At 36.7% G+C, this 12,063-nt stretch overlaps 1 long non-coding RNA gene across 1 annotated transcript; it reads right to left on the reverse strand.

The window, feature by feature from the left end:
* Positions 1 to 460: 460 nt before the first annotated feature.
* LOC120224683 lies at positions 461 to 11,693 on the reverse strand. The gene is made up of 2 exons (XR_005526637.1): positions 11,549 to 11,693; positions 461 to 923 (listed from the first exon to the last, which is right to left on the reverse strand). It is a non-coding gene; the product is annotated as an uncharacterized LOC120224683 (long non-coding RNA).
* Positions 11,694 to 12,063: the final 370 nt, after the last annotated feature.

The following is a 12,063-nucleotide window of genomic DNA, read 5'->3' on the forward strand; positions in this document are numbered from 1 at the left end:
TCATTGACCTTTGTTTTTCTGTTTTATTGTTGTAATCTTAAAAGATTGATCTTAAGTACACTAATGGAGACAGTTTAGATAAAGTTTTCTTAAACCAGAATGCACTGAAAGGTTTCAAGGGTACTTGAATCCTTTGAAATTATGCTAAATTTTATGTTATTTTTATCAAAGATGTTTCCATAGCTTTTATCAAAGTTCCAAAGGAGCTTATGCTACCTTCCCTCCCAAAATAAAGATCATTGATGCAAATTCTTATCTCTGATTTGTTTTTCAAGACCATATTAGAAGCAGACCATTAACCCCAAAATCTTGGGACTTGATATTTAAACTTACCCATTTTCCCCAAATATGTATGCTATTGAAGAGAATTAAATGAATTGCCACAATTTAGTCAAATTTCCTTGCTCTCCTATCCATACACAAAATTCACACAAAGTAAAACATACACAAAGTAAGTATATTTTTTGTGACTTTTATTATCCACTTTTATAATTTCAGAGAAATGATGAGTAAGAAAGGAAGACAGGTGGATAACACACACATAATAACAACATGTACTTATTTTCAGCACACCTAGTATCTGGAAAATAATTACATTCTCTGGTTAGAGAATGAGATTCTAAAGTTAAAAAGAAAGGGTTTCCAGATGTTTTTATTCAGCATTGTATTTTATATGGAAGCACTAGTAATATATATTTAGAAAGAATATAGTGAATGGAAATGCAGTTGTAATAGGAAAATTTTGAGAAAAAAATAGAGAATTAAATGTCTTGCAAGAACAGATTTTTCTATCTCTTGAGGTTAGAAGAGCAATTATATTCCTTTGAGTAGCTGATGGAGGGCATCATCAAAATGGAATTACTTCTTTGTGAGACAACTGTCAGCTTACCTTTATATTAATGGATAATACCTTTAGAATATATCTGTGGGGAAAGAAAAGCTGTTTCAGTAAGTGGTGTCTCTATTGTACTTCTTGACCTAAGCCAAAATATTCTTTCAGATTGCTCCTCTAGTTCATTACCTCAAATAAAAATGATAAAAAATTCCACAAAATACTTTTTTTTTCCTAACCAGATTGCCTAAGTATCATTGCTATCCAGTAGTTCATATTACATGATAATCCTAGCTTTTATATTGTCCTAATGATTCTGCAGGAGACCTAAAGTAGTTAGAGTATATATTAAATATATATTATACCTGTAGTTGTTTCAAGATTATGTTATAATAATAGTGAATTTAACCCAAGAGAACAGGCAAGAAATGGCAACCAAATAAGCTGTTCAAACTTTCAAAATATAATTTAATATACTAATTTTTTCAGTGATTAATATTCTTGGTATTATGATTTTTTTTACAATTAAATGATTACAAAATGTACTTGTAACACATAAGAGACTATACCAGGTTTCATCTCAGAAGAAATATCAACTCTTTCACAAAGTCTTATGTACATAAGCCTACACATAACAAAAGTATTTCATGTTCATCTCCATGATGACCAGGAACAGTGAAGAGAATGTGGCTTAGTTGACCTAGGATAAACCCGTGAAGTTCAGAACTTAGTTCTGGTAACATCACTCTTGTTATTTAACATTCAGATGGCAATTTTTCCCCATTTTCAATCATCCAACACCCTTCTGTTATCTAGGTTGTTCCCCTTCACCTAAACATGACTGCAGCTGATAGCAGCTCTTGGAATATGGTGGCTCCTTCATTTCTCTTTAGTGTTAGTGTAGTAGTTCAGCCAAGCATTAAGTTTCTCTATAATTGTGAAAAAAAAATTGTTTTTCCTGAAAGTCAATTAAAGGAGGGAGTCTCCAAATGACACTATACTGATTGAAATGCAGAATAATTCTGAATGGAAATATAATGTCATGTTTTGAGGTTCTCTGGTGGGAATGATAGGTGTATATAAACAGAAAAGATAGACTCAGTCTTTTTGTTTCTCTGTGATGGTAATGTTGAACAAGGAGCTAGTCTGGTTTTATCTTCTGAAAGTTTATCTCACAACGGGTTTAGGATGTGGGTGGGCATAGGTAGTTTATAATGTGACAATAATAATTTTCAAAGAAATAGATTTGCAAGTAAGCTTAGTAAGGAAATATATTTCCTTAAAAAAGAATATGTGCTTTTTAAGAGGATGTTGAATAAATACGTCAAGATATATCATGCCTAAGATACTTTTTTAGTTATAAATGTTCATAAAAGATATAGGATTTTTGGAATTGTTCTAGAGGTAAAAGGGAAAGAGGGAAAACTATAGTAAAGGGAGAATTTTCAGATACAACAGAATAACTCATTACAGACCAAGTCTCTGAGAAAAATTAGAGTTTCTATTTATATAAGAGAATGGAGAGCTACACAGACAACCTCAGGTCTTGTAAGGCCCAGGAACCTGGTGAGATGGGTGAGGAAAGAAGAGCACTGACGTGAGACTTGCATCCCCTTGGAAGCCTCCTTTAGTTTTTAGGCAGCACAGAAGGCAACCACAAACTAAAGTAGAAATCTAAACAGATTTTGTCTTTCTCAGATTCTATAGAAACTTGAGGTGGGGGAACAAAAACCTAAGGACATTAGAAATAATCTTTTAAAATGCATAAAGAAAATTTGAAAAAGCATCCGGATAAATAAAAGGCACATTATTTTCAAAGGAAAAACATTTCATCAGAAACCATGGAAGGCATTTTACAATGCAATGACATTTTTAAAGTGCTAAAAGAATATATGTGTGAACCTCTAATTCTTTATTCAGTAAAAATATTCTTCAAAAATAAGGATGAAAAAAAATGTTTCCAAACAAACAAAAAAGGAGATAACTCATCAACAGTAAACTTGCATGAATATACATATGAAAGGAAATTCATTAGAAAGAAGAATAAGAACCCCAAAGAGGAGCACAGAAATGCCAGAAAGAAGAAAAAACAATGGAACAGATAAATGTATGGGTAAATCTAACTAAATATGATCTGAAAAATGACAACAACAACCTCTTATGGGCTCAAAAAACTGGATATAAAATTGAAAATTATGGCACAAAAGTCAAGGCAATAGTTTCAAATGACATGAAACAGCTTTCATAGCTTTGCATTTTAAAGAATTACTACATATTAATAACTGATGGTGACCATGAGTAGTTAATGGCTATTGCTCCATCATAACAAAATGTATAATAGAATTGACGGTATAACATGTGCAATGAATTGAAAATAAAACATTGTAGACATTGTTTTCCAATATAATTTACTGATGAAATCACTACTTCAAAATATGGATATCCTAGACTAGACTTGTCCAATAGAAATATAATATGAGCCTATGACCACATTAAAATGTAAAAATAAAAATATGAAAATAATCATAATAATGTATTTTATTTAGCCCAGTATATCTGAAATATTATCACTTCAAATGTATTACATTTAAAAAATATTATTAATCAGATATATTATACCTCCTTTTTTTTTTGTCAAACTAAGTCTTCAAAATCCAGTGTGCATTTTAGACTTACAGCATATATCAATTTGAAACAGTCACACTGTAAATGCTCAATAGTCACATTTGACTAGTGGCTTCCATAATGCATGGCAGACATCTAGGCTGCAAGAATAGACTCTGATGGCATCTAGTTAATTTAGTCTACTGCTCCAATAAGTAGTCCAACAATATATCAGATATTAAACTCTATATTTTATTATTTTAATAAGTACATTTTTTGTTTAGAATTCCCTAGAAATTAATATAATCTCCATAGGTTCCTGAGATACAATACCATTTTGTGGTTTGGGTACTGAAATAAAAAGCAATCTTTGTCTGGAATATAGTAACATCAAATTATTCAAGCACAGGCCTACTTTATAACACACACACACACACACACACACACAACACACACATGCACATGCAAACAGTACAAAGTCTAAACCACTATTGGTCATTATCATACCAATTCATATCTATTGACTGTTTACATAGGAATATTCTTAGTCCAAGCTTGCTTGTTCTACAATTTGTTTGAAAAAGCCTAAATGTTTCACTGAGATGTGACCTCACAATAAGTGAGTAGGGCATGACATTATTTTTTAGATTTCTTTGTTTGAAAAGATAGGTTAGACATTTCACTCAGCAAGATGGCGGAGAAGTAGGGAGCGCTGTGCATTTCACTCGCCCCCATCTCTCAAACAGAGAAGGCCTGAAGCCATAGAACACTGAGCTGGAAGAGTCTGGGAAGAGAAAGAGACAGAGTACACTGGGAAGGCAACCTCATAAGTGCATGAGTGCGAACTGGGGAACATAAAAACAGGCCAGGACTGGAGACATGGAGGGAGCTGAGGAAGACCCCCTCACGGGGAGCCGCGGTAAGTTGAGGGGAAAAGAAAGAGTGGCTGAAATTGCTCACAGAATTGTCCCTGGAGAAGAGAAAAACTTCAGCTTGGACGGAGACTGTTTTCACTTCTAGCTAGGGTACTGACTTTGAATTGAGTGTCCTCTGTCCCAGGCGGCACCAGGAGAAACTGCTCCCCTGCCCTTCCGGCTCAACCACCGGTGGTGGGGAAGCAGCCGACCTATGGTACTGTGTTTCTGGTGGTATCAATAAAGCACTTGGACTGGGACCTGGAAAGGAGAGAGGGTTTGGGACATAGAACACGGCCCAACTTGGCTGCACCCATGGCACAGGGAGGTCAGACCCAAGGAAGCGATTTGTGGTGCTTGGTTCCAGAGGGGACTGGGATGCTGCCATTTTGCTCCTCACAACTACCAAGGTAGGACCTCAGGGAGCGACCGGTGGGAATGCAGTGGAGGCTAAGACTTGCCTACACCAAACCACACCCATCCCCGCTAGAGAGTTGGGTTTTTTTGGTTTTTTGTTTTTTTTTATTTACCGAAGCCAGAGGCAAGACCAACATGGATGCACTGTCACGATTAATTCAGGATCAATTCTTTCTATTCAGATATATTTTCCCCTTGTCTCACTTGTATCTCTCCCCTCTGCTGGACTGGGCACTCTGGTCATTAGTTTGCTTAAACAGTCACATTTAATCCATTCTCTAGATGTATATTCTACACCTCCACCGCTACCTTTCTATCTCTCTCTCTCTGGAGTAATCAGACTGTACAGTTTCTCTGAGTAACACTATCCTTGTTTCTTTCTCCTCGCCTCCTACCATATTCTCCTCTTTCTCTCTCTGAATTAAGCCTCTTAGTCTCTCTGCCTAGTCACTGCCCAATTTTGCCTTCTCCTGGCCCTGACATTTCTCTCTGTGTATATGCTCTTTCCATCAGCACTGCATACACCCTGCTCTCTATTTGTAGCTGGGAATTCTGGTTTTATACTTTTAGACTGTCCCTTGTCTTTTGGGGTTTTTTTTTTCTTCTTTCTCTTATTTTCTTTTACTTTTTCCCTTTCTATTTGCTCGTTTGTTAGATTTGTCTGTGCATTTGTGTGTCTTTGTTCCCTGTGTGTTTGTCTGTCTGTTTTCTCTTCCAGGGCTACCTCAAGAAACAAGCCAAAGTACACATGGTGGAGAGTCCCAAATACCATTAGAAGTAGGGAAATAAAATAATCAAACAACAAGAGACAACAAGAGACAAAATTAAAAGAACACTTCACTTCCTGAACGGACAGGCCCTACACAGTCAATGAGCCTTCTTTAATACAGCAGTACTCTCAGGTGCAGAGTGCATAACAAGCTTTTAAAACTAACAAGAGACAGAAAGCTAGCCAAAATGACGAGATGCAAGAAATCTCCTCTAAAAAATTCCAGGAAGAAATGACATCTAAGGAACTGCTCAAAACAGATATAAGTAACATAACTGAACAAGAATTTAGAACAATAGTCATAAAATTAATTGCTGGGCTTGAAAAAGGCACGGAAGACATCAGAGAAGCTATTGCTACAAAGACTGGAGCTTAAAAACAGTTGTGATGAATTAAAAACTGTGATAAATGAGATGCATAATAAAATGGAGGCGTCCAATGCACGGATTGAAGAGGCAGAGAGGGGAATAGGTGAATTAGAAGACACAATTATAGAAAAAGAGGAAGCCTAGAAAGAGAGATAAACTGATCCAGGAACACGAAAGGAGAGTTCGAGAGCTGAGTGATACAATCAAATGGAACAATATCCGAATCATAGGAATTTCAGAAGAGGAAGAGAGAGGGAAAGGCGCTGAAGGAGTTCTTGAACAAATTATAGCAGAGAACCTCCACAATCTGGGGAAGGAAACAGACATTGAAATCCAAGAGGTACAGAGAACTCCCCTTAGATGTAACTTGAATCGATCTTCTGCACTACGTATCATGGTGAAACTGGCAAAATGTAAGGACAAAGAGAGAATTCTGAAAGCATCTAGGGATAAAAGGGCCCTAACATACACAAGGGAGACCTATTAGACCTATTAGTTACAGACCTATCTACTGTAACTTGGCAGGCCAGGAAGGAATGGCAGAAAATTTTCAATGTGATGAACAAAAAAAATATGCAGCCAAGAATCCTCTATCCAGCAAGCCTGTCACTCAGAATAGAAGGAGAGATAAAAGTCTTCACAAATAAATAAAAATTGAAAGAATTCAACCCTAGGGGTGCCTGAGTGGCTCAGTCAGTTAAGCATCCAACTTCGGCTCAGGACATGATCTCATGGTCCATGGGTTCGAGCCCCGCATTGGGCTCTGTGCTAACAGCTCAGAGCCTGGATCCAGTTTCTGATTCTGTGTCTCCCTCTCCCTCTGCCCCTCCCCCGTTCGTGCTCTGTCTCTCTCTGTCTCAAAAATAAAATAAAACGTTAAAAAAAAAAAAAAAAGAATTCATCAACACTAAACCAGCCCTGCAAGAAATCCTAAGGGGGCCTCTATGAGGGAAATGTTGCAAGAAACACAAGGTACCAGAGACACCACCACAAGCATGAATCCTATAAAGAACACAATGAGTCTAAACCCATATTGTTCAATAATAACACTCAATGTAAATGATTGGGCTAAATGCTCCAATCAAAAGCTACAGGGTAGCAGAATGGATAAAAAAACAAAAACCATCTATTTGCTGTCTACATGAGACTCATTTTAGACCTGAGGAAAACTTCAGATGAAAGTAAGGGGATGGAGAAATATCTATCATGCTACTGGAAGTCTAAAGAAAGCTGAAGTAGCCATACTCATATCAGACAAACCGGACTTCAAAGTAAAGGCAGTAACAAGAGATGAAGAGAGGCACTATATATTAAGTACAGGGTCCATCCATCAGGAAGAGGTAACAATTATAAATGTCTATGCACCGAATATGGGGGCACCCAAATACATAAAACAGTTAGTCACAAACAGAAACAATCTTATGGATAAGAATGTGCTAATAGCAGGGGACTTTAATACTTCATTTACAGCAATGGATAGATCAACTAGACAGAAAATCACTAAAGAAGCAATGGACTTGAATGACACATTGGACAAGATGGATTTGACAGATATATATAGAAATCAACAACCAGAAGAAAAAGAATTCACTTTCTTCTCAAGTGCGCATGGCACATTCTCCAAGATAGATCACATACTGGGTCATAAAGCAGTGCTCAAAAAATATAAAAGAATCAAGATCATACCATGCACCTCTTCATACAATGCTATGAGACTTGAAACTAATCACAGGAAAAAATCTGGAAAACCTCCAAAAAACATGGAGGTTAAAGAACACCCCTACTAAAGAACGAATGGCCAATTAGGAGATTAGAGAATAAATTAAAAAACTATATGAAAACAAATGAAAATACAACTATCCAAACTCTTTGGGATGCAGCAAAGGCAGTCCTAAGAGGAAAGTACATTGCACTCCAGGAACATTTCAAGAAACTAGAAAAAGCACAAATACAAAATTTAATAGCATACCTATAGGAACTAGAAGGAGAGCAACAAGAGCACTCTAAACCTAGCAGAAGAAGAGAAATAATAAAAATTAGGGCAGAAATAAACAATATATAAACAAAAAAAAAAAAAAAAAACAAAAAAAAAAAAAAAAAACAATTGAACAGATCAATTAAACCAAGAGTTGGTTTTTAAAAAAAAATAAATAAATAAACAAAACTGACAAACCTCTAGCCAGGCTTCACAAAAAGAAAAAAAAAAAAGAGACAGCACCCAAACAGACAAAATCATGAATGAAAATGGATTTATTATAACAAATCCCTCAGAAATACAAACAATCATCAGGGAATACTATGAAAAATTATATGCCAACAAACTGGACAACTTAGAAGAAATGAGCAAATTCCAAAACATACACACACTACCAAAATTCACACAGGAAGAGATAGAAAATCTGAACAGACCATAACTAGTGAAGAAATTGAATCAGTTATCAAAAATCTCCCAACAAAAAAGAGCCCTGGGCCAGATGGCTTCCCAGGGGTATTCTACCAGACATCTTCTCAAGCTATTCCAAGAAAATAGAAATCGAAGGAAAACTTTCACTCATTCTACAAAGTCAGCATCACTTTGATTCCCAAGCCAGAGACCCAGCAAAAAAGAGAACTACAGGCCAATATCTTTGATGAATACAGATGCAAAAATCCTCAACAAGATACTTGCAAATCGAATTCAACACCACATAAAAAGAATTATCCACCATGATCAAGTAGGATTCATTCCGGGGTTATGGGGCTGGTTCAATATTCGCAAATCAATCAATGTGATATCACATTAACAAAAGAAAAGGTAAAAACCATTTGATCCTGTCGATGGATGCAGAAAAAGCATTTGACAAATTACAGCATCCTTTTTTTTTTTATTATTTCTAGGAGAGAGAGAGAGAGAGAGAGAGAGAGAAAGACATTGTGATCAGGGGAGGGTCAGAGAGAGAGGGAGTCACAGACTCCGAAACAGGCTCCAGGCTCTGAGCTGGCAGTCAGCACAGAACCCGATGTGGGGCTCGAACCCACGAACCGTGAGATCATGACCTAAGCGAAAGTCAGACGCTTAACCAAATAAGCCACCCAGGCGCCCCTACAGCATCCCTTCTTAATAAAGACCCTGAAGAAAATCAGGATAGAAGGAACTTACTTAAACATCACAAAAGCCATTTATGAGAAGCCCTCAGCTAAGATCATCTTCAATGGCGAAAAACTGAGAGCTTTCCCCCTGAGATCAGGAACACGACAGGGATGTCCACTCTCACCACTGTTGTTTAACATAGTGCTGGAAGTCCTAGCATCAGCCATCAGACAACAAAAGGAAATAAAAGACATCAGAATTGGCAAAGAAGAAGTCAAACTTTCACTTTTCACAGACAATATGATACTCTACATAGAAAATCCAACAGACTCCACCAGAAGCCTACTAGAACTGATTCATGAATTCAGCCAAGTTGCAGGGTACAAAATCAATGTACAGAAATTGGTTGCATTCTTATACACCAATAATGAAGCAACAAAAAGAGAAATCAAGAAACTGATCCCATTCAGAATTTGACAAAAAACCGTAAAATTCCTAAGACTAAACCTAACCAAAGATATAAGAGATCTGTATGATGAAAACTATAGAAAACTTACGAAGGAAATTGAAGAAGACACAAAGAAATGGAAAAACATTCCATGCTCGTGGGTCGGAAGAATAAATACTGTTAAAATGTCATTACTACCCAAAGCGATCTACACATTCAATGCAATCCCAATCAAAATTGCACCAGCATTCTTCTCAAAGCCAGAGCAAACTATCCTAAAACTTATATGGGACCAAAAAGACCCCGAATAGCCAAAGTAATATGGAAGAAAACACCCAAAACGGGAGGCATCACCATCCCAGACTTTAGCCTCTACTACAAAGCTGTCATCATCAAGACAGTATGGTATTGGCACAAAAACAGACACATACGCCAATGGAATAGAGAACTCAGAACTGGACCCACAAATGTATGGCCAATTCATCTTTGACAAAGCGGGAAAGAGTATCCGATGGAAAAGAGACAGTCTCTTTAACAGATGGTGCTTGGAGAACTGAGTAGCAACATGCCAAAGAATAAAACTGGATCACTGTCTTACACCATTCACAAAAATAAACTCAAAATGGATAAAGGACCTGAATGTGAGCTGGGAAACTATCAAAACCCTAGAGGAGAAAGCAGGAACCACCTCCTTGACCTGAACCGCAGCAATTTCTTACTTGACACACCTCAAAGGCAAGGGAATCAAGAGAAAAAATGAACTACTGGGACCTCATCAAGATAAAATGCTTTTGCACAGCAAGGGAAAAAATAATTAAAACTAATAGGCAACAGACGGAATGGGAAAAGATAGTTGCAAATGATATATCAGATAAAGGGCTATCCAAAATCTATAAGGAACTCACCAAACTCCACACGTGAAAAATAATCCAGTGAAGAAATGGGAAGAAGGCATGAACAGACACTTCTCCAAAGAGAACATCCAGATAGCCAACAGACATATGAAACGATGCTCAGTGTCCCTTATCATCAGGGAAATACAAATCAAAACCACACTGAGATACCACCTCACGCTGCTCAGAGTGGCTAAAATGAACAAATCAGGAGACTCTAGATGCTGGAGAGGATGTGGAGAAACGGGCACCCTCCTACACTGTTGGTGGGAATGCAAACTGGTGCAGCCCCTCTGGAAAACAGTGTGGAGGTTCCTCAGGAAACTAACAATAGAACTCCCCTATGACCCAGCAATAGCACTGCTAGGAATTTATCCAACGGACACAGGAGTGCTGATGCATAGGAGCATATATACCCCAATGTTCATAGCAGCGCTCTCAACAATAGCCAAAACATGGAAAGAGCCTAAGTGTCCATCAACTGATGAATGGATCAAGAAGATGTGGTTTATCTATACAACGGAATACTACATGGCAATGAGAAAGAATGAATCTGGCCATGTGTAGCAACGTGGATGGAATTTGAGGGTGTTATGCTGAGTGAAATAAGTCAGACAGTGAAAGACAGATACCATATGCTTCCACTTATAGGAGGATTAGGAGAAACTTAACTGAGGACCATGGGGGAGGAGAAGGGGAAAAATAGCTGGGGAGAGGGAGGGAGGCAAACCATGAGAGAATCTTGAATACTGAGAGCAAACTGAGGGCTGATGGGGGTGAGGGAGAAGGGAAGGGGGGTGGTGGGCATTGAGGAGGGCATTTGTTGGGATGAGCACTGGGTGTTATATGGAAACCAAATTGACAATGAACTATGAAAGAAAAAAATAAATAAAAGATAGGTTAATTTAACAAAGGCTGTCAACTTCACCTTTTAAAGTTATCTCTTTTATCTTAGCATTAAAGACAAATCAAGAGTAGACTTTCTTGATGAATATATGATGGCTATTCCTGATCAGAATAACACTAATTTCTGCAGCATACAGAGTGGCCTCTACTAAAATATGTTAATTACTCCCTGGGGTTATAAACATAACCAATCTTTAGAATAGGGATACAAATGCATTGTTTCAAAGACAGAAAAAAAAATATTTGTCTCAGAGATTCCTATGAAAGATAACTTATGGATTGTAAAAATGTAGCAACACCATGATTCACTGAGATAAGCACACTTACCATTTAGAAGATTTTACTTTGCTTCCTGGGCATTTTTGTTTGTCTTTTTGTCCTGTAGTCAAAGTGTTTTCTCTCTTGATCAGTGAGGGTTTTGGTAGGGTGACATTGAATGTCTTCTTCAGAACAGAATGTTTTAAAAATGGACTGAGCTACACATATTCAAAGAAAAGAATAGTATATTTTAATTATATTATTCATAAACTTTGAAATATTATTTTTATAACCCTATATGGAACTCATTATTATAAATAACTTACAGTTTATCAATACTATTTATTAATACCATACACATTTAGATTCCTAAGATTAAAATCTACAAACATGCTTTAAAGTAAAAAATAATTACTAGCCATCAGTTTAACTAAAGCATGATTAATAGTTTTGCCAAAGGGTACACATATTTGAGTGAGACCAAAATCTTTTGTGAAAACTTGAACCATGTTTTTAAAGGAAATATATAGGTTTTTCTATATATTAATATCAAATAATCTTTATTCTCAAAATAAATTTTGCTA

The sequence above is a fragment of the Hyaena hyaena genome, unplaced genomic scaffold (assembly GCF_003009895.1).
Source record: "Hyaena hyaena isolate Hyena2069 unplaced genomic scaffold, ASM300989v1 scaffold_1221, whole genome shotgun sequence".
In the NCBI taxonomy this organism is placed as follows: Eukaryota; Metazoa; Chordata; class Mammalia; order Carnivora; family Hyaenidae; genus Hyaena; species Hyaena hyaena.